Here is a 23,935-nt window from a genome sequence, read left to right as displayed (position 1 = left end):
CAAAAAAAAAAAAAAAATCTTTAAAGCCTTATAAGACATTAAGACTAAAGATGAAAGTCAGGGTGAAATGAGCAATTAAGATAAACTAAGAGGATTTTTTTTTCTTTTGCAGACAGGCCTCCTAGGCCTACCACATCACCACCACAAATCACGCAGCAAATTGTTTCCTCGCTATCTGTAATGTGAAGAGTCTCTCCCCGTTATCTCCTTCTGGCTTCACTGAAGAATGGGAGACACATTCTCTTTCATGGGCTACTTTATTTCGTGAGACACTGCTTGCTGGTGTGAATCTTGGAGGACACCACTCTTCAGGTAGCTCATGGGAAACACAACAGGAGAGGTCGGTAGGGAAGCAAATGGAGATGATGTTTCTTCCTCGACTTCACCCTCTGACCATTCTAAGATGCTAAGTGGGTCCTGTGGTAATACAGTGATTCTGCGGGCGACCAAGGCCTCTGCTGGGAACGGATGCCCCCCTTCTTGGTGTATTTTTTTCCAGGGCCGATGTCCTACGGTCTGCTGAGAATGGTCTGAAGTGCATCTAAGATTGGCCAACAATGTGACTTTGTACAACAACAAGACTGTTCTGACACGATAAAAGTCATTGTCAATAATGTGCAGATTCAAAGTAGTGGCTCCAGGTTTGAGCGCTAGACTCATATTTCATGCACCAGGGCAGGGAACCAACACATCCCTTTCTTCATGTTATTTTTAAATGGCATAGTTTTCCAAAAATTTTTAACTTGTTTTGAACTTTTAATTTTTGTCTATTTATTCACAGCTATTAAAATATCGCTGTTGTGGCTATTTTTCTAATTTCTGCAATCCGAATGCACATAGGAAAAGAACCACAGCAAAGAAAATCCTTCTTGGGGGGGCCAGAGTGAGTCCCCACAGGGGTCCTTCCAGCGCTTTCCAAACCTGAACCTTCCTGTATTAGCTCAGGCAGCCGTAACAAAATCCCACAGGCTGGGTGGCTTAAACAACAGATTTGTTTTCTGTTAAGTCCAAGCTCAGGAGGCCAGCTGGGTTGGTGTCCGGTGAGGACTCTGTCCTCGGGTTGCAGATGGCAGCCTTCTGTGTCCTCACATGGCTTTTCTTTTTGGCCATGGATGAAGAGAGCGAGGACACACAGTCGAGCTGGGGTCTCTTCCTACAAAGACACTAATCCTACTGGATCAGAACTTTACCTTTATGACTTCATGTAACTTATTTGTCCCTCATAAAGGCCCTTTCTCCAGATAGTGTCACACTGGGGGGCTGGGGCTTCAACACATGAATTTTTGGGGTGGGACATAATCAGGCCACATAACCACCTTCCAATCGTGACATCTCAAATGATCTGGTAGGAACAGAAGGCCAAGATTTTCTGCAGACAATGTTAAATTCTGCTCTGCTGTCGGGATGCCTGGGTGGCTCAACAGTTGAGCGTCGGCCTTCAGCTCAGGGCATGATCTCGGGACTCAGGATCGAGTCTCACAGTCGGCTCCCTGTGAGGAGCCTGCCTCTCCCTCTACCTGTGTCTCTGCCTCTCTGTCTCTCATAAATACATCTTTAAAAAAAATCTTTAAAAAAATTCTGCTCTGCTATCAAAATGATATCTGTTCACAGCTATTCAGTTGGTTTATAAAGAGATTTGATCCAAAATTCTGCCTCTACTCTGTCCAATGATGGATTAATGCCAGGCTGTGCAATGGGAACAGTACAGCCAGAGGGGTGGGTGGGTATTTCAACAGACGTGTGACTGGAAATGAACAGCGTGTCTTGTCTCCCGAAAGATTTCTTGAAAGGAACTAGCACAGAGTGTCTGCGAGCCGTCTTTGGAGCTCCTCTTTTTTCCTAGCTGGCCTCCAACAAAATCAGCCAATCGACTACTTTTCTTCTCAGAAGGGTTGCAAGAGAATCTCTACTAATGAAAGCCTTTCAACCTCTCCCCTTCTTGACCATGAGAATGAAGGAGAAGTCTGCTAAACTGAAGTGACCAGAAGCCAGTCTTCCAGAAGCCAGGCAGCATCTGGTTGGTCTACCTGCCCAGAAAAATTAAGTAGCAACTTACCATCACCACAATCAGGATCAACGCATAAGGGAGAGGAACCACCAAATATGCTGGGGATGTGAGCCCATGTAGAAAGGGGGACAAAATATTACAACAAGGCCAAGCTGCTATCTGAAACAGACTATGTACTGGGTGGGCAGGGCTTTGAAAAGTCAGGCTTCTGAGGTAGGCCAGAACTTAAAACAGTCTACAATGAGTTTTTGATCAGGGGAGCACAATGGCGCTTAAGGAAGAAGCATCCGGGCTGCTGGCTGTAACATTTCTGGCCTCTGCAAGAGCTTTGCGTATATTCTCTTGGATTCAACTCAAGCTTCACATGAGCAAGAATAGTTGCTAGGGCAGGCACCTGGAGATCACCAGTCAAAGAGGAGGAGTCCTGTGTGACGTCGGCAGGGCAGTGACCTCACAGAAAATGAAAGGAAAGTTGCCTTCAGGGACGTGGTAGGGGAGCCAGGACCTCCCAGGGGCCCAGGACGACTCATCAACAGCGGTGTTCAAAGTGTTCTGTGCATGAGGCTTTCAGAAAGGACAAAGGGCAGAACTGCTGCTGGGCAGGGGAATCAGAGCAGATACCAGCACACCAGCTCTGAGAAAGCTGCCCACCAACCGGGATGAAAACTGAGGCATCAGAGCTTCTGTCATTCATGTGGTCCCGAGCAGTGCTGTGGGCCCAGATCCCACAAAGCGGGTCCTTCAGCTGGAAGCCATATTGCTTCAATTTCATGCTCCATCAGAGGGGTAAGTTGACTGTTGGGTTGGAATGTATGAACTTGAGTCAGAAATTCACCCTACCACTTCTGATTATAACAACAGTCATCAAACTCCAAAAGTAAAGCATGTTTTTCTTCTTTTTGCTCAACAATGGAGCAAGCCAAGATGATTTCCTTTCAGAGGTCAGCTTTCTAAGGCTTCCTAAGGGCATGGGGAAAGGTTGAGGCATGTGGCACATCATATATTGCTTTGCTGCATTATCATGACTCATACGTAGTTTGTTTTTTTAAAAAATAAATTGTATGGTCTTTTTGGTGATGGTGTTTTTTTCTTCATCTATACAGTAGTCCCACTAAATAGTAAGATAAATGAATAGGTGGATATAGATGAGTAACATGGAAAATAGGTAGAAATACCTGCAACTTATAATAATAAGATTGATTTAATCTACTATCTCTGATATAGAAGAGTGACTCTCAATGTATGGTCCTGCCCTGAGAAATTGCTGGAAATGCCATTTGTCAGGCCGAACCCCAGATCTACCGAATCAAACTCAGGGGGAGGGGCCCAGCAATCTGAGCCAGTTTTCAATGTCCAGACACTAGATAGAGCTTACTCTTTAGACTATTGGGGAGTCCAGCTTAGTCCAGTGGCACCTTGGGCACTTTTCAGAATGATCTAAGATTGACACCAAAATGGGTCTTTGCAGTGCGAGTTTGGGCAGAGATGGGATCTAGGGGAAGAAAACAAAAGTGAAAAGAACATATTACTTGGCATCACCTTGCCGTTCACTGGCATTTTCATAGTTACTGAGCATAAAAAGAAATAAACCATGAAGCCCATAACAGTGAGCATGTTTTCTAAAAAATGTCTTGTGGCATCAAATCAATTCCCTGATCAGTTTGCTATTGAGTTTAATCTAGCCAAGCCAGTATTATTGTAGCTGTCACATTTTTTTTTCCCTTTGCCCTGTGAAGCTGGAACTAATTGTTGTTATAAGGAGACTAAATAAAAGAAGTCCCGGATTTCCTGTTATTACAGATCGATTTTTTGAGATGTTAAAATAGTATCATATGGGTGTTTCTTTCTTTCTTTTTTTTTTTTTTTTTACATAATTAAACCCACATGAAATGGCACTGCACAGACTTTGTCACGGATTGTTTTGACAACGTTTCCAAGTGAAATACTTCAAGGAAGAAAAATGACTAACCTTTTTTTCTTTCTCTTAACATTCTCTATCATGATTTTATAACACATTGTTTTTTTAAAAAAAAACCTACTTTATGTGGAATTTCAAAATATGTAAATCAGTCAAGATAATTTATATTGCTTGGGCAAGCTTGGCTGGATTAAATTCATTTACTTTCAAACTTCAGCAGATAGAGATAAGCAGGGTGAGCCAGAGTTCTTGAGACAGCCTTTAGATGGTAGGGAGCAGAAGCTTAATCCCAGCACAACGTTCAAGAGAATGAACTACAACATTTGGAACATTTGTGCTTTATTCAGTATGCAAGGTCTTAAAGGTCATGAAGACAATATATATGTGTGCCCTTGAGATGGTTAATTTTATGTGTCAACTCAGACTCTCCTGATGAGCTGTTTGTCCAAAGGCTCATCTAATGGTTACTGCAAAGTTATTTTTTAGATGTTATTAATGTTGGAATCAGGAGACTTTGAATAAAGCAGATTACTCTTCATGATGTGGGTGGGGCCTCTTCTAATCATTTGAAGTCATCAAGAGCAAAGAAAGACATAGGATGTGGGAAAGAAGACTGTCTCCAGATTGCAACACAGAAAATCTGCCTGAGTTTCCCAGCCATCAGACTCAAGATTGCTACAGCAACTCTCAACCTGACTCTCCAGCCCTCTGGCCCGTCCTACAGATCTCAGACTCCTGGCCCCACCATTACAAGAGTCAATCACTTAAAATCAATCTTTCTCTCTCTCAATGCAGATTCTATTGGTTGTTTATCTGGGGAACTCTAACACAGACCCAAACCCTAACTTTTGAGGTTTTTACTGTTCTGCTCTTGTTTTAGTTGACATAATTGGGTCAAAGCAGCCGAGAAAAAAAAAATCATCAAGAAGTTTTCAAGAGTTATTTTAATACTAAGTGTCACAACTTTTCAGGCAGAAAATGAAATTATTGCTGTACTAAGTTATTACAAATTGGAGTAACCGCCATAAAACATCTGAACTCCTACAGAACTTTGTCTATACTTTATTGTTTCACTCACTATGCAATTTCACGCTAGTGTCATGCTTAGCTTCCCCCACTCCACTGTGAACATCTTGAGGACAGAGACTGCCTGAAATTATGTGTGACGTATGTAGAGTCGTGGAATCAGCATGTTTCAGTTGTATGACTGAAACTAACGTAACATTGTGTGTCAACTCTATTTAAAAAAAAAAAGTCTTCATGCAATAGGTGTTAAATACATTCTTTGCTAAATGAAGGAGTTGTTGAAATCTTCAGAGTAAATGCCATTCTTAGGCTCCTCTGCTTCTTCAAAGCCTCTCCCGCCCCTCAGGTGGCACAGGCTGTATCTGCACGAGGCCTGACTGGAACAGTTGCTGGCTTTTTTTTTTTTTTTAATTTATGACAGTCACAGAGAGAGAGTGAGAGAGGCAGAGACACAGGCAGAGGGAGAAGCAGGCTCCATGCACTGGGAGCCCGATGTGGGATTCGATCCCGAGTCTCCAGGATCGCGCCCCGGGCCAAAGACAGGCGCCAAACCACTGCGCCACCCAGGGATCCCAGTTGCTGGCTTTAAAAAGCTACAAAGGTGCCAAGAAATTTCTGAATGACTTCAGTTTAATCCTTGCTGGTTCACACCAATGTTGCCCCTGTGATCTGATTAATTAAGTTAAAGTTAGATGGCATTTCAGGGTTTTTGAGACTGAACCCAGGTATTACCCTCGAGAGTTCACAGTGTGGTAATTTGGCCAGACTCTCTTTGCTTTAAAACTTCCAGAACTTTAGCTGAAGGCAACTGATGACCTGAAACTGAAGCTCAGTCATACCACCAAATATCTCCTCACTCAATCCCACTTGCAGGAAATGACTTGGCAATGCTGTGCATTAGAGAAACGGAGTCTATGTTTAAAACATCACAGTAGGAATGCCACTGTCCATGAAGCACTTGAGTTAAAAACTGAGTCTAAACCACTAACAGATTTCACAAACTTGTGTACGGTGTTCCAGTTGACCTCCACACATAAATTTCACAAAAATGTACCTTTAAAATTCTAGGCTCTATTTTTGGAAGAAAGGTTGAATCAAAAGTCTGCTTCTTGAGGTAGCTTTAATGAAATAAACTTATAGGGATAGTCTCTATTTCACTGCAGCCCAGCAAAGCATTTAACTGTGTGACGTAGGTCTTGTGGCATCTGTGTGTTTGCCAAACTTGGGGCAAGGAGACACTTTTCAGCTTATACCTCCAGGTAGTTGTCTCTCCCTGGTGACAAAAGCAGTTGATGCACTGTTATGGGTTAGACTGGGTCCCCCCTCCCCCACCAACAAATTCATATGTTGAAGTCCTAACTCCTAGTACCTCCAAATGTGACCTCAGAAATAGGGTCATTATAGGTACAATTTTTAACATGAGGTCATACTGAAGGTGAGTCCCTAACCCAATATATTGGTGTCTTTAGAAAAACAGAAAATTAGGACACAGATGCACATACAGGGAGAATGCCATGTGACAATGAAGGCAGAGATCAGGGAGATGCAGCAGGAGCTAAGGAACGCCAAAGACTGCCAGCGAACCTCTAACAGGGATGGGAGAGGCATGGGACTGATTTGCCTCACTCCCCTCTGAAATCCCTAGAAAGCATCAACTCTGTCAATACCTTCATCTCAGGGTTCTACCTTGAGAACTATGGAACAAATTTCTCTTTTATAAGCCACCTCTTTTGGTAAGATTTGAGAGAGAGAGAGAGAGAGAGAGAGAGAGAGAATGCAAAAGTGAGGGGTAAGAGGCAGAGGGAGAAGTGGGCTCCCCACTGAGCAGGGTGCCTGACATGGGGCTTGATCCCGGAACCCCGAAATCATGACCTGAGTCAAAGACCTGCTTAACCGATGGAGCTACCCAGGTGACCCATGAATAACTTTATTTGTGGGACCTTATGGCAATTCCAGCAAACGAACCCACACTGATCCACAAAATCCATGCAGAAATACAAGAGGGCAACTACACAAACTATAAGCCAAGAGACACAAGACCACAGCAGGGTCAGAGTGCACACCCTGCCCAGGCTATTCATAAAGCCAGCAGCCAGTCTCCTACTGAATTCATTTGTGACAACAAACCTAGAGTAGTAACGAGTATACCTTTTCTTAAGAGTGACCTCAAAGATGGAGAATTTTCAAATTATAATTAGGATTTTGATCCTAGGAATGAATATCTAATATGGGCAAGCACAAAATGACCAAGGTGGACAAAAGGCAGACCATGAGAGAAGAGAATGGGGATGGCGATGAGACAACCCTAGTAGCGTTTCGTATCGGTCATCCCTAAACGATACAGTTCTCATTTCATTCTGGTGCCTTTAGTTTGAATTAACTGATGCTTTGCCAATCATTCATAAAGTCCCAAGTTAAAAGAAGACTGGATCTAATCCACTTTGGCCACCACAGTTCTGATGCTCCAAGTGGGCAATACTGGGTAAGAGCCCCCTCCATCTTACACAGGTGATTTTGTCACCCCCCACCTTTTTCTTTCTTATATATATTAAGGCGTGAATCCTACACAGTAAAATGCACCCTTTTAAGTGTACAGTGCTGCAAATTTGATACATGTATGGTCAGTAATTGCCTTCAGGATCGAGATGCAGAACAGGTCCATCCCCCCTCAAATCCTGCCCCCAATACCACTTTAGTTAACCCCCTCCAGCCTTAGGCAACCAATGATCTGTTTCCTGTTCCTATAACTCTTCCTCTGCAAGAATGTTACAGAAAAAAGAAACCACCAGGAGGTCATAGCCTTTTTGTATTTGGCTTTTTCCACTTAGCAGGATGCATTTGAAATCCATTCACCATCTTACATGGATGAGCAGCTCATGCTCATTTATTGCTGGGTAGTATTCCATGGTAGGGATGCAACACGGCTGTCTGCATTCCCCCAGATGAAAGGCATTTGGCTTGTTTCCAGTTTTCGGAGATTACAAATAAAAGCCACTATAAATATTTGCATACACATTTTTGTGCAAACATAGATTTTCATCTCACTTGGATTTAAATACTCAGCAGTGGAACTTCTGGGTCGTGTGATGAATGGATGTTTAACTTTACAAGAAAATGTCAAACTGTTTCCCAAAATGGCTGTACCATTCAGACAGTTGTTTTTAAAAGTACCCCCCCCCCCACTACAGGGGCTCCATATTACACTTAACATTCAGGAAAAGATTAGTCAGCCAGTAAATGTTTTTGTTAGTGAGCAGTTTCATTACAAATGTCAACGTTCTTTTAAATGGAAAGATGTCTAACACTTGTCAGAAACCTCAGTATTTATAATTAGGCCAACAAACAAATGTAGCAAGGCTGTAGGGAGCAGAGGGGCTAAGATTAAAAGCCACTTCTTTCTGCTTTTATTTTGCTTCTGATTCAATGTGGGATTAAATCACTTTTGCCATTTCTGCCCCCCCCAGCCCCCCAGGGATGAGCTGTGAGTAGAGCTAGGGCCTAGTTTTGACCTGCCCACCTCCTCTCAGGCTCCCCCTCCCACCTACAACTCCTACCATGGCATTTCCGTGCCAGTCAGAGGATGGGTCACCTCAAAAGTATTGAGGATTTGTGCAGGTCTCACCCAGAATGCATCTTCTCCAGAGATCTGTCTGCCATCATTTGAGGTAAGGATGTCAGCAGGTCTGTAGGGCAGGTTTGCTTACCTGAAAGGTTTTTTTTTTTTCTTTTTTTCTGACTACAATGCTCCCTGACCTCTCTATTCTCTCTGCACTTCATGCCAGTCATGGATGTGCCTTTATGCACAGGACCAAGAGAAATCCCACTGGTAAGTCTAAGGACCAGCTGGTCCACGTATAAGAGAAATCCAATATCCCACTTTCTCCTCTGTAGGGTCTTCACTCAAACCTGTGTTTTTGTTGGGAAACAGGAGTGCCTGAGATGGCTACCTGGATCTGGGAGGGAAAGGGATGGTGGGGTTTGAGAGAGCAGGGCACAAGCGTGAACTACGCACTTGGGCAAATGCACATTTGGGGAGAGTGGGGTTTACGGGGTCACCAGGGGCAACAGCTCTGTGAGGCTGCTTTCAGTCTCCAGGCAACAGCTCCAGCTGGAGCTGGTTTTCTAACAAAAGCCAAGTTTGGCAGTGCAGTGGAGGTTTGAAGATTAATTTAATGAAGGAAAGCCCCCTGGAAAGACACGAGGGACCGGCATAAGCTGTTCTTGATTGACGCCACTTCTGCTATCCCTCAAGTTCTAAATCTAAGTCATCAGAAAGTCTACCCCAAACATCTTAGATCATATTTGATAAAAATAGGCTCAAATTCATCTGCCATGTAGAAAGAAGTGTTAATAGGATTTGTGGATTCTTAGGAATTCTGTAGGTATCTATGAATAAATCGGCACATATGTTACATAGAATACAGCCTGTGCCCACACACGTACATGTATCTTATTGGGAAACACACAAAGGAGTTGTGGTATAACTGGATCAAATTAATTTTAAATAGATGTAAAGAAAAAAAATCAATGTGATTTGACTAAAGCAAACTTTAGGTCATGCATAGAGAAAGACCAATCCACAGAGCTGAAACACTTTAATATGTTTGGGTGGCTCAGTCAGTTAAGCATCTGCCTTGGGCCCAGGGCCTGATCCTGGGGTCTTGGGATCGAGTCCCGCGTCGGGCTCCCTGCAGGGAGCCTGCTTCTCCCCCTGCCTGTGTCTCTGCCTCTCTCCTCTGCGTCTCTCATGAATAATAATAATAAAAAAAGATAGGACTGGGGCGCCTGGGTGGCTCAGTTGGTTAAGCATCTGCCTTGGGCCCAGGTCATGATATCAGGATCCTGGGATCAAACTGCATCTGGCTCCCTGCTCAGCGGGGAGGGCTAACGTGGAGGTCTGGTGCTCTGCCTCACTGATCAAAGCCTAATAACTGGGGGGTTAGACAAAATATTAGAGAATTTCTACCCAATTTCTCTCCAAGCACTCCCATTCTTGGAGAATCCCCTTGAAAAAAAGCCTGCCAAGGGATTCATCATTTTTGACGGCTTTTGAATCCTTCTTGACAGCGGGGAGAGCTGCATATTCAGCAAATGTGCTCCTTAATTGGTTTTTCCCGATTTGTCAAAACTCGTTGGAAAAGCCAAAGGAACTACAGCAGGAAGAGAAAGCAACACCGACAGCTCTACAGATGCACACACAGGACTGTCATAGGTCATACGCATGCCCCAACCCCAGAGAATCTCTATAAAAAGGCAATTCCTGGGTGCCACCCTCTGAGATGCTAATTTAAATACTGGGGGCTGGCGGGGGAGGAGCCTCCGGGCATCCAGGGCTTCAAAGCTCATTTTCTGTTCCTGTTCCTCAGAGGTTGAAAACTATGGTTGTGGTTCCAATGGAGGAGGATAGTTTTCATGGACTTATCTCCTTAACTCATCTCCTCATCTATGTACAGTGTGACGCAGTAACTGGGCAAAGAATTCCTGAGGGCCATCCCTACATTGTGTGTGGTGCTGCCCGCCTGCCTGGGACTTGCCAAGAGAAGGAAGCATTTGGGTTCTTGCTGCATGAGTGCCCCTCAGCGATAGCCACTCGGGACCGTCCCTGAGCAGTAGCATTTTAGCCACTGTTCAGGGATTTCTAGTGATTTTACCAGCACCAATGGACCTGACTTGCCCCTGTTAGCACAGAACATGCCTTGGGTATGCTGAGCTACCAGCATCTGCCTTCATGGTCTTTACCAGAACGGTATGCTGAACACATCACAAATGCCTCCAGGATCTGGAACCAGGAGAACAGCAGTGTAAGAAAATCTTCCTGAAGTTCTTCTTTGCTCTAATTCAAGGAGAGCAAGTCACATCTGATTTAAATGGAATTTCTTTTCTAGAGAAAACAAAGAAGGAAACCCCCTTCTGAGAGTCTGAGAGGGTGAGGCCAGTTGTCAGTTACTACGGAAAGTCTTAGAGTCACACCACCATGAATATAATTTAGGTCCAACATTCTCACCTGTGATACTAGGCCATCGAGTCTTAAATATAGTAGAGACTTACCCCAAGGTGAACAGTCTGGGCTTTTCTGACGGGACAATCTACTTGCTTCCAACTTCTAGTCCTCAATACTAGGCAATACTCAGGGACCTGAGAACACTGGAAGTATTTACTTCATGCTGGCCAGATTCAGGGCTTGTGATTTATTTTTAGATTTGAGAGAGGGAATCTCAAACAGACTTCTGAGTGTGAAGCCCCACATGGGGCTTGATCTCACGATCCTGAGATTATGACCTGAGCTGAAATCAAGAGTCGGATGCTTAACTGACTGAGCCACCCAGGTGCTCCTCAGCACCTGTGATTTTAATCCGCCTTTATATGCTTTTCATTTGAAGCTGCCCTAAGGCGGATCAGAAAAGGCACCAAAGGGGATCCCTGGGTGGCGCAGCGGTTTGGTGCCTGCCTTTGGCCCAGGGCGCGATCCTGGAGACCTGGGATCGAGTCCCACATTGGGCTCCCGGTGCATGGAGCCTGCTCCTCCCTCTGCCTGTGTCTCTGCCTCTCTCTCTCTCTCTCTCTGTGACTATCATAAAAAAAAAAAAAAGGCACCAAAGCCCTACATTATTTCCTTTGGTTAGTTTTATTTATTTCCTTTAACTTGAGCAACAGTTGCCAACATATTCAAAACTAAAGTGACAACTTTTCATACTGTGTTTAACCCTGAAAAGAAGCCAAGCAGGATATACATTGACAGGAGAAATATTAACTTATCCGACAGGCTTTCTAGTTCTTGTGGGAAATGTTCAAGGCTCTCTTAATTCTGGTCTCTTCAACGTTCAACTTTGAAAAGAAAGGTCCCAGAGTAACAGACATTGAATGCTCAGTGTAAGAGTTATGCCCAAGGGTAAGAGACCCCAGCTCGGGAGTGCCCGGATTCACTGGGTAACAAAGCACACTCTTGGCTTCCTGTAGACAGACATGTGCCAAGGTGGCTACCATTCTTGTTAACATAAGGAAACGAAGAATAGAAGGGACTTTTAGGTCCCTCCAAATACACCAACCAGTTGATAGCAGCAATGTCCACAATAGCCAAACTGTGGAAGGAGCCTCAGTGTCCATCGAAAGATGAATGGGTAAAGAAGATGTGGTCTATACATACAATGGAATATTCCTCAGCCATTGGAAATGACAAATACCCACCATTTGCTTCGATGTGGATGGAACTGGAGGGTATTATGCTGAGTGAAATAAGTCAATCGGAGGAGGACAAACATTATGTGGTCTCATTCATTTGGGGAATATAAAAAATAGTGAAAGGAAATAAAGGGGAAAGGAGAAAAAATGAGTGGGAAGTATCAGAAAGGGAGACAGAACATGAGAGACTCGTAACTCTGGGAAATGAACTAGGGGGGTGGAAGGGGAGGTTGGCAGGAGGTGGGGGTGACTGGGTGGCGGGCACTGAGGGGGCACTTGATGCAGTGAGCACTGGGTGTTAGGCTACATGTTGGCAAAGTGAACACCAATAAAAAAGAAATTTATATAAAAAAAACAAAACAAAAACAAATACACCAACCATTAGTGCATTCTCAACTCTGGTACTACTGACATTTGGGGCTGGATACTTCTTGGTTGGTGGGCAGGAAGGGGAGTTGGTCTTTGGTTTGTAGGATGTTTAGCAGCATCCCTGGCCTCTACCCCATTAAAGATGCTGACAGCGCCCACCTTCCATGGTGATAACCAGAAATGTCTCCAGATACTGCTAAAGATCCCCAACTACACAGCTGAGAACCACTGCACTCCAATGTCTTAGTCCCATCTGCAGTTCCACTCGATATTTTGAGTTCCACTCTTCCATCCTTGTCTTAATGCTAATAAAAAAAAATCCTGTCATATGGGCTAAACATGAAGATGAAAGGAGAGGGTGAAAAAAACCAGGGGTTACCCTCTGACCCTAACACACCTTTGAGGTTCAGGGCTCCCCTTCCTACCATACAACTATTGTACCACTTAACTGGCCTGCTCCTGCTCCTCATGCTAGGACTGCTCCCTTGTCCCCACCAGGAGAAATCCTACTGGCTTTTTAAGGTCCAAGTCAAAAGCAGCTGCTCCAAGAGGCCTTCCCTTCACCATCTCTGCTTCCCTTGCCTTTCTTATACTTTCCACTGAACTTATTCTTGTGAAGAACAGTAAAGAAATTAAACTGCATTGCAACCCAGTACAGTGGAGGCTCCATTGATTTAAGACCTCAGGGTGTTTGAACTCAGCTTATGTTGTCCAAGCCTGAGGCTTTATTCAGCTGAGCGGGTACCAGCCTAATTTTAAAAACCAGACAACTACTAATGCCAAGCACTTGATAAGAAAAGGCTGCTTTTAAATGTGCTATGCACAAACAGACCTTGAGAGTCTGTTTGGAGGCGCTGAGTGGAGACTGGGGCAGGAGGGGCTGTTGGCTTAAGAAAAAAGCATGTTCCTCCACTCAGCATCTTTGGGGGGGTGGTGGTGGGGAGGGGCACCTCATCCACCGAGGGTGGCCACCAGCACTGTAGACAGATGGCCTCACATCCATGCCCTGGATCAGGACTCCTCAGGTTTACAGGAAAAATCAATTCTCTTTTGCAACCTGGAAAAAATAAATTTGCGAGCTGTAAGGTGTTCTTATAAAGGAAAAAAAAAAGGTAAGATTTAAGGAGCATACAGACCATTTTTAGGCTAAATTCTAACTCTGCAGGGGGTTCAACACCTCAAGTCATCACTTGGGTGAGTTCCCCAATTAAATACCTTTACTAAGTGGAAATATATATTTGTAGCTTTAAGTCCATGTGAAAAAAAATAAAAGATTCTCATGAATGAAAGGGAACTTCAAGGCAACTCTCCAGCTCTCCATTTTAATGCGTAGTATTTCTGAATGTTCTTCCACATATATAACCATAACTTGTCTCCTGTGGAGAAGGCAAATCTACCCCCAGATGAAAAAGCTCATGGTGACAAGAACATGCTCTGTTCTTTGATTTGGTTTTGCATTATTCAAACAGCCAATGCCCTTTTCCTAAAGAGCCATGTGACAACTTCCTCTTAGGATTTATTGCTAGGGAAAAATACTTTCTCCCCTATAGATGACAGCCAAAAGCTTTGGTCTTTCTCTGTACTTTGTGAGTCTAGGACTATGGAGTCGAAGCAGAGGTCTTCCCACACAGGGGTCATTCTTTGGTCCTAAGGGCTAGTCTCAGGCTCCTTTGGAAACTTTAAACTCCAGGCCTTCTGAATGTAGCCTAAGAGATTCAGTCACTTGCTTGCTTAAGACCAGCAAAAGTTAATGGTTTCCTATCACCCTCAAAGGATAAAAATCACACACACACACACACACACACACACACACACACACACACACACACACACCCTACCCTCAGCCTGTCTCACAAAGATGTGTCATGGACCACGCTTCTCCTGGTGGTCCAAGTGTGAGCCATACTGGCCTTTCAGCTTTTCCAGGATGCTACGTTCCTTCCAGACACATGGCGTTTAAAAATACTGTCCCCTGCACATGGAGTATCCAACTCACCCTTCAGACCTCCTAAACATGAACTCCTTCTGGAAACCTTCTCTAATGCCTAGTCAACTCCTGAGGCACTCAAGTCTGTCTCATCAGCACACCCCCCCCCTCAGGTAATCACTTTTCTAGCACTCCCCCACATTTACTTGGTGATCATCTGGTTAGTATCTGCCCCCAGCTTTCACACTCCTAAAAACAAGGAGCCACAGTAACCATGTTAAGAATAAGGACTGTGCTGGATTTTTTAAAAAAATATTTATTTATTTATGATAGTCACACACAGAGAGAGAGAGAGAGGCAGAGACACAGGCAGAGGGAGAAGCAGGCTCCATGCACCGGGAGCCCAACGTGGGATTCGATCCCGGGTCTCCAGAATCGCACCCTGGGCCAAAGGCAGGCGCCAAACCGCTGCGCCACCCAGGGATCCCTGGATTTTTTTTTTGAATATTTTATTTATTTATTATGAGAGACAGACAGGAGAGAGAGAGAGAGGCAGAGACAGAGAGAGAGGGAGCAGCAGGCTCCATGCAGGTAGCCCAATGTGGGACTCGATCTTGGCTCTCCAAGATCACGCCCTGGGCTGAAGGCGGCGCTAAACCACTGAGCCACCCGGGCTGCCCCTGTGCTGGGTTTTTAAGTGGGGGCAGGGGAAGAGGCAGCAAGCAACACTTGACAGCTCCACAGATGTGCACATGGGACCACGATCGTACAGCTGATACCCACCTCAACCAAGCCTCCAACACCAAGGTCAGAGCCTGACAGATCAGAGCAGCCCAGGAAGGACCCAATGGGTGAGTGAACTCAATCAAATCCATTAAAATTTGCAGAGTGCCACTCTCAGATACCTCAAATTCTAGTGTCTCCACTCAGAGGTAGAAAAGTGGCAAAATGTCTTACCTTGTAAGTACTAGAAAAACAACTTTTTAAAGAAGCTGTCACAAGCCCATGTGGAAACCATAGACACTGCAGATGACTGGCACCCTAGTCTACTGGGCACCCAGGACTCCACTCCTCATTGTATGCATCATACTCATACCTTTTTGTTCAGTTTGTACAAACAGCTTACACCATACATGTAAGCACCAATCATCTTTAAACTGAGGCATGTGGAGCCACTTAGTAAGAGCAGCATATACTGCTTAATTCCATCTTTTAATTGCACACATGTACTTCAACTACTAAGTACACTACTGTGTTTTTAAATGTGTAATTTTTTATATTAAATACAAATTTTAATAAACTTGATTTTAAAAAATTTTATATATTTATAAGGGGGGGGGCAGAGACACAGGCAGAGGGAGCAGCAGGCTCCATGCAGGGAGCCCAACGTGGGACTTGATCCCAGGACTACAGAGTCATGTCCTGAGCCGAAGGCAGATGCTCAACTGATGAGCCATCCAGGCACCCCAATAAACTTGATTTCTGTGTGAGATTTTGCATGTGTGAGATTTTAAAGTGAAATAAAATTTTAGGTAAAGGTAGCAAACTTTGGGTCTTAAAAATATTTGCTACAAAATGGATACCAAAATGGAAGACATTCTCTCAATACTAACCTTTTAGTAATAATTTGACTTAAAATTGGCTGTGTTGCTTTATATCTAAAAGTGTCACAACAGAAACTAATTTCATGGAAAAGGAAGTGCTTAATGTTAGGGTCATGGTCTACTTCAATCATAAGAGGTTTTTCATCAATTTTGAGTCCGATAAAGAACCAGGAAGAGAAAAAGCAGTGGTGAGTGGCTGAAATGCCCTGGTCTCTGGGAAGTGGTCCCCACTGGAATCAGAAAATGCAGCCAAAGAGCCCTCACAAGCACACTTTGAGACAATCCAAAACCAAGTTTCCTGAGAAAGAAATGAACTGGGATCAGGCTGCCATTAAGCCTAAGATGCTTCTGCACCAACTCCTAGACATGTTCAGAAATGAATTGCTCTCCTATGGTCAAGAAGGAAAGAGCATCAGCCACGTGAAAGAGAGCTTTCTAGAACTGCAAGTGAGCACAGCAACCAGAACGGATCTTTTTATATATATATATAATTAAAAATTTTTTTTAAGGTTTTATTTATTTATGCATGAGAGACACAGAGAGAGAGGCAGAGGGAGAAGCAGGCTCTATGCAGGGAGCCCGACATGGGACTCGACCCCGGGTCTCCAAGATCCCACCCTGGCCAAAGACGGCGCTAAACCACTGAGCCACTGGGGCTGCCCCAGAATGGATCTCTTTGAATGACAAACCCCACACTTCAGTCTCAGACTCTCTGTTGCTTTGCAGCCTTAGTGGACTGGCGGAGATACGCATGGAAGCACAGTAGATGGGTTCACATAACAAGTACAGGAAACTCAGAAAGAAACATGTGGCAGGCCCACAACTGGGAGAATTCAGCTGATAAGACCTGATGAAAGAGAAATAGTGTAGTGGCCTAAAAAGGACTTCAAAAAATAATTTTTAAAGAGAAGGAGGGGCACCTAGGTGGCTCAGTTAAGCATCTGTCTTCGGCTCAGGTCGTGATCTTGGGGTCCTGGACGGAACCCCATGTCGGGCTCCCTGCTCCGTGGGGAGTCAGGCTCTCCTCCTGCCCCCTTAAATAAATAAGATCTCAAAAAAATAAAGGGAAGGAGGAATAGCAAAACTTCCAATGAGTCTGGAGATTAGGAAAAAAACCAGGTATGAGACAAAGCCAAATGCAAACCATGAATATTAAAATCTTAAAAAAGGATTGTTTCATCAGAAATAAAAACTGATGAATACGAAGAATTGAAAACAGCTTCACTGGCAGATTCTATCAAATATGGATTGAATAATTCCAATTTTATAAACCCTTACAGAGACAAGATATATTTCCCAATTCACTTTACAAGCCTTAAAGCCCAATAAAAAAAGTATGAGAAAGCATGCTAGTCTCAATTATGAACATCAATGTGAAAATCCTAAAGAAAATATTAGCATTTCAAACCTAGCAACAAATACAAAATAAAGCATTATGACCAATTTGCGTTTATTTCAGGAATAGAAGTTTTTCTTAACACTGATAAAAATGAATACAGTTTGCTACATAAAGAAGAAAAATCATATAATCATCACGGAGGATGCCAAAAAAGGATTTGCTAGGATTCAAAACTCATCTATAATAAAACCTTTCAGCAAACTAGGAATTGAAAAGAATTGCTTTTACTAATCTGATTGTTTTAGTCATGATAGGATATGCTATAAGCAATCAGCCCCAAATTTTCCATAGCATAAATACACAGTCTATGGGCAGCATCTCAAGGTAGCTCCGTTTCAAGTGAGATTTTTAAATGTGTGAGATTTTAAGTGTGAAATAAGACACATGCTGTGTCTGTCTATGGCTCTTACCACCACTTCTATTCAGCATTTTCCCAGAAGTCTTAACTACTGAGTTGGTCAAGAAAAATAAATAAAAAATGGAAAGATTCAAAAAGAAGCAAAACTTGTATTAATCATTGACAAGATTATAAAACAAAATCCAAAAGAACCTTCGGATAAATTTCTAGCATAGGAATTTATGAAGTTTGCTGGATACAACTTTATAATTGAAACCAGTTTTACTTCTTATAAAGAGATCACAAATGAAAATATTTTAGTTATTTTAATAGCACTAAAATGTCAAGTAACTAGCAATAAATTGAAGAATTCTACAAATACAAAATTTTGAGATACACTTATAAAAAGGTCAAAGGAAACAGACTCATAATAATAAACTGGAAGACTTATAAAGACGTCAGTTCTCAAATTCATCTATAGATGTAATGAAATTCTAATTGATTTTTTTTGGTGGAATCTGACCATGGTTCTAAAATTTACATAGAATACCAAAGGGCCAAGATCAGCCAAGATTAACTTTTAAAGTATGATATATATAGTAAATTCTGTAATTTGTGTTAATCTACGTGTACAACCTGATTATTTTCTCCCCAGCTAGAGCTCATGCAAGTACTACTCACATTAAGATGTAAATATTCCCAGTACCACCCAGTAAAGTTCCCTCATGTCCTTTCTGGTTATAATTCCCCATTAAGAGGCAACCTCTATTCTGACTTCTAGCACTATCAATTAGCTTTGTCTAATCATGCTCATGTAATTGGAACCAAACAGAACACTCCCTTTTTAATCGGTTTAAGACGTGTGAACAACACGCAATTGTTCTACCAAGATAGCAAGAAGTTCTCTTCTGCTCAGATCCCACAGAACACAGTACTTCTCATGATGGGAGGTAGCAATGGCAGCGTGTGGCTTCTCAAAACCAAGTGCTAAGTGATCAGCAGTGCCCAGCATCCATCAGCTTCCTGCAGCATCCCTTCAAGCAGCTGGATCAGTAAGGCCATCTGCAAGGCGCCTCAGAAATGTCTCCCTGACTCCTCAGGATGCTTTGCAGCCGAGTGCTCCTGGCCAGGAAGCGCTCCATGAACAGCTTCTCCACTACCTCCCCTTGGGTAGTTTTTGCAGTGATTTTCAAGGTATGGTGCTTCCTAATAGAGGACTTCGGCCAGCATCCCAGATGAGGTATTGCCAGCAAGTTCCGTTGGCACCAGATCTTAGCAATTTCTGCCACCATACACAGCAATGCCCTTTTTCAGAGAGGTCTGAGTTTCAACATAGAGGAGCCCTAGAGATTGGGAGTGGAGGCTTCTTCCATGGGCTTTCTCTCAGCCTCAGGGGTAGCAGCTACTCCCGAGATTGTGAATTAGCAAACCTGTAGGAACGGTTTAATTTCCTAGAAAAGTACAGTTCATCAATATGGACCGCCTTACTGATAGAAAGCTTAAATGGACCAATTTCACCTAAGAAATAGAGAAAGTTATCCCTCACAGAATGGTTTGACTGAGGTTTTTTACTAAACCATTAGAGACCAGATAGGTCCAATGTTACATACATAGCTCATCACTGATAGCACCAAAACAGGGTATTACAGTCAACCTCACATAAGAATATGGATATAAAATTGCAAAAGACAATAGCAAATAGGATCTAATATCTCATTTAAAAAGTAATGGATCATAGCCAACTCTTTTTAAGAAATTCCAACTGGGATGTACTCAAGCAATGCATGTTAGGTTCAATAGTAGAAAATGCAACCATAAATAGATCTTATTAAGAGATCTAGGAGATCCATAAAATCACTTCAATAGCACTAAAGAAGAAAAGTTGACAAAATTCAACACCCATTCTTTTTTTTTTAATTTTTTTTTTAATTTATTTATGATAGAGAGAGAGACAGAGGCAGAGACACAGGCAGAAGGAGAAGCAGGCTCCATGCACAGGGAGCCTGACGTGGGATTCGATCCCGGGTCTCCAGGATCGCGCCCTGGGCCAAAGGCAGGCGCTAAACCGCTGCGCCACCCAGGGATCCCCAACACCCATTCTTGATTTAAACACACACACACACATGCACACACATACACACACTCTCTCAAGAAAATAGTAATTTGTGGATAGATAACCTTAAGTCCTAAAGTCAGCACCTTACTGAAGTTATTTGCCTTTCCAAGTGGGCTAACAATAGAGGCATTTCCGCTATGGTCAGGAACAATATACAGATGTTATCTGCATTACTATTTGACATTAGCATTATTCTACTTAGCCAACTCAATTAGACAAATCCATTAGAGGCATAAAAATTGGAAAATAAATAAAACTAACCCCTCCCCTGTGCACAGTTGACAAGATAGTGCACTAGAAAATAATTAAACAATTTTAAAGATCTCCATAGTAAAAGGATTTAGTAAGGTGGCGTATGACATAGCAACATAGAAGATAAAATACTTGGGAGTCAGCCTAACAAGAAATTTGCAAAGCCTAAATAAATAATATTTTTAAACACTCTTGGAAGACAAAGTACACTGAAATAAAAAGACACCTCCCCCCTTGTCCTTGGATAGGATGACTCATCATAAATCTGTCAGTTCTCCCTAAATTAATGTGTAAATTTTAATAAAATTACCAACTTCAATAAAAATAACAGACCTTTTGGTTTTTACAGAGCTAGACAAGAGGATACTGAAGTTCATATGGGAAGGCAAACATGCAAGAATAGTTAAGAAAAACACCAAAAAGAAAAGCTAGAGCCAGGGAAGACGGAAAACAGCCCTGCCAGATATTAAACATACAACAAGCCTTTTAGAATTAAAACAGAGTGGTATGGACACGTGATGAGGACAAATGAATGGAACAGAACAGAAAATCCAGAAACCAACCCAACCACTTTGGAAATTTAGTATATAAAGTTAGGCATCTTGAATCACCAGGATAAATTTAATAATAAATTGTGCTAGGACAACTGGATAGCCAATTGCAAAAACAGTCAGATCCAGACCTCAATCCATGCATGAGAATCAACTTCAAATGAATCTTGATGTAAACACAAAAACTGAAACAGAAGTGCTAGAAGAAAACACGGGGGGTGGGGTGCCTGGGTGGCTCATTTGGTTAAGTGTCTGCCTTCTGCTCAGTCATGGTCCTGGGGTCCTGGAATCAAGCACCCCGTCAGGCTCCCTGATTAGTAGAGAGTCTGCTTGAGAGGAAAAGCAGCTAATTGGAAGCAAATTCCACACGCTATTTTTAGAAAACTGATAAATTTGACAATATAAAACAGCCTTTGCATCATGAAATATACAAGTCAAATGACAAACTGGCAGAAAATGCTTGTAATGCATGTCACAACTAAAAGGTTGATATTTACATATTTTAATACATATTTTTACATATTAAATATTAAATCTATTTTTTGCATATGTTTTTTTAAATGGGGGATTGGGCAAAAGCCCAACAGAAATATACAGTTAAGATCTAAAAATGGGCCCTTAAATGTATGAAAAGGTGTCCAGGTTTACCAAAAAAAAAAAAGTGCAATTTAAAATTACACTAAGATACCATCTTTAAAGAGCTTGAAAACACTGCTGGTCAAGGCTTGGAGAAACAGATGTGCTCAGAAACTCACAGGCAAACTGGTACAGCCCTAGTGGGAAGGAGTCGGGTAATATCTGAAACAAACAGCAGATAAAAACCTACATATGCATTTATTGCTTGACCTTAGCAATCTCACTTTTAGGAACCTGTGTCTCAAAGTGAAAATACATATCTATTCAAATGAATAGCATGAATCTATTCATTTCTGGATGATCTGTAACTACAAAATAATGGGTAAAGTATTCACATAAAAGAGAAGTTGAATACATTATGGTATATCCACATAATGGAATATTCTGCAGCTGGAGAAAAATAAAATGAAAATCCCTTTAAGCTGAGATGGAGGGATATCTTCAAAAAATATTGCTAAGTGAAGAAAGTAAAGTGCCCGAGAACGTATATAGTACTCCAACTTTAGTACAATAAAAAGGGGATGATACTATGTATTGTTATATATATATGCACCAGGTTTTGCTAAAAGAAACATAAGGATAAATGAATGAGGTCATTGGGTGAAAATGGAGCACATGGCCTGGTAGGGGAAATGGTGCTTCGGAGTATGCTCTTTTGTGGAGCGTTGCCTTCTGGAATCACGTTAATGTTTCATATCCCCAAAACCTGCCTTGTGTAAGGATGAGTGCTCAGTCCAGCAAAAACCAGGCCACGGGAAACTCTACAGACTAAACAGCCCAGGATCTTAAATAACTGTAATGAAAAGATTTAAGAAGACTTTAATAGGTAGTTTGATTTAAAAATGGGTAAACCGTAGACTTCAGGGAAGCATGGATGGGTGATGGAACTATAAGAGAAATACAAGGAAGTGTTGGGATACTGGATATTTTTGGAGGGATGGAAGGCTTAACGTTTGAGGATGCGGTACGTAGATTGACTACTAGCTGGCTCTTTTTTGACCTGGATGGTGGCTACAAGTTGTCCGCCTTATGCTACACCGTTGTTTTGAGTGGTATTCTATTTCTGTATTTCATTTTACGATACAAAATTTTTGGAGAAAAGACTAGGTGTCACGCTCATCTGAAGAGGTTCTTACATCTTTAGCAATTTTCTACCTGAGTCCATACAATTCTGTAACACATTCCTTCCATTAGATGCTACACGATCAGAGAACACATTCTAATTTTCAGATTAGCTTAAGAAAAACATAAGACTATTGCCAACAGTAACTTCAGTAAAGCATTCCAGTACCAACTGTAAAATGCTAAATTGTGTTTGTTCTATCAGCTGTTTTGGATTTTCTGTATTGCTCTCCTCCCTCATAGCATAGACAAAAAGAATGAAAAATTCAGTTCATTTTCTTAAGAAAAATCTAAGAAAAAGTAGAAGAGGCCTAGTGCTCTTACATAAGATATGGTCTGAAATTCTGTGAACTTGTTGGACATGTTTATAAGCTTTATAATCCTGGCTGCAGGCAGTTTTGCAAAGCGTGAGTATTTCCAAGATTCTTGATTTATGCCGACATTTGAACACTTAAAACATTTTGTGGATCACACGGGAGGTTCTATTTTTAATTTTTGAGGACCTTCCATAGCGGCTGTACCGACTCATAATCCCACCAACAGGATACAAGGGTTCCCTTTCCTCCACAGTCTCACCAGCATTTGTTACCTCTTATCATTTTGATGATGGCCTTTTTAACAGGCATGAGGTGATAACTCATGGTGGTTTGAATTTGGACTTCCTTAAGGATTAGGGATGCTGGTGGTCTTTTCATGCACCATATGATCCAACAATTCCACTTTTGGAAATATACCCAAAGGAACAAAAACACTAACTTGAAAAGGGTAACTTTACCCCCATGTTCATTACAACATTATTAACAACAGGCAAGACAGGTAACCAAGCTAAGTGTCCATTAATGGATGAAGTTGTCCTAGGTGTATACACACACACACACAGGAATATCATTCAGCCATAAAAATGAGGTGATCCTACCATTTGTGACTCTAGTGGATGGACCTTAAAGGCACAATGTTACATGAAACAAATCACAGAAAGACAAAGACAAATACTGTATGATCTCCCACATATGCAAAATCCAGAGACCTCACAGAAAAATCAGACATGGTTACCAGAGGCAGAGGGTGGGAAGAAGGATAAATGGAGGCAGGTGGTCAAAAGGGAAAAATTTCCAGCTGCAAGAAATATAAAAACTTCCAGTCATAAGACATTTATATAATGTATAACTTGATTACAGTTAATACTGCTGTGTGATATACGGGAACGTTTACTGTCTCTATAGGAGATAATGGGTGCTAGCTAAACCCATGAGATATTTTACAGTATATGTAAACCAAACCATCAGGATGCATGCCTTAAACTTATGCAGTGATGTATTCAATTAGTCCTCAAAACTAGAAAACATTGAGGGTTGGTGGGGGGAGCAGGTGTTAGACTACAAAGCTTAAGATGGGGAAGAGGGTTAAGGGCTGGAGATGGGTGGTGGTGATGGTTGCACCACAATATGGATATACTTAGTGTTACTGAACGGTCCACTTAAAAATGGTTAA

The 23,935-nt window shown here is 42.2% G+C and overlaps 1 protein-coding gene across 1 annotated transcript in view; it reads right to left on the bottom strand.

Moving 5' to 3' along the window:
- LOC129514632 (collagen and calcium-binding EGF domain-containing protein 1) overlaps positions 1–23,935 on the bottom strand; it is a 225,350-nt gene that overhangs the window by 109,639 nt on the left and 91,776 nt on the right. The gene's annotated exons all lie outside the window — the stretch shown is intronic.

The sequence above is a fragment of the Nyctereutes procyonoides genome, unplaced genomic scaffold (assembly GCF_905146905.1).
Source record: "Nyctereutes procyonoides isolate TBG_1078 unplaced genomic scaffold, NYPRO_anot_genome, whole genome shotgun sequence".
Lineage (NCBI taxonomy): Eukaryota > Metazoa > Chordata > Mammalia > Carnivora > Canidae > Nyctereutes > Nyctereutes procyonoides.
Note: the sequence above shows the minus strand (reverse complement) of the source record. Positions and strands in the feature narration are given on the sequence as shown.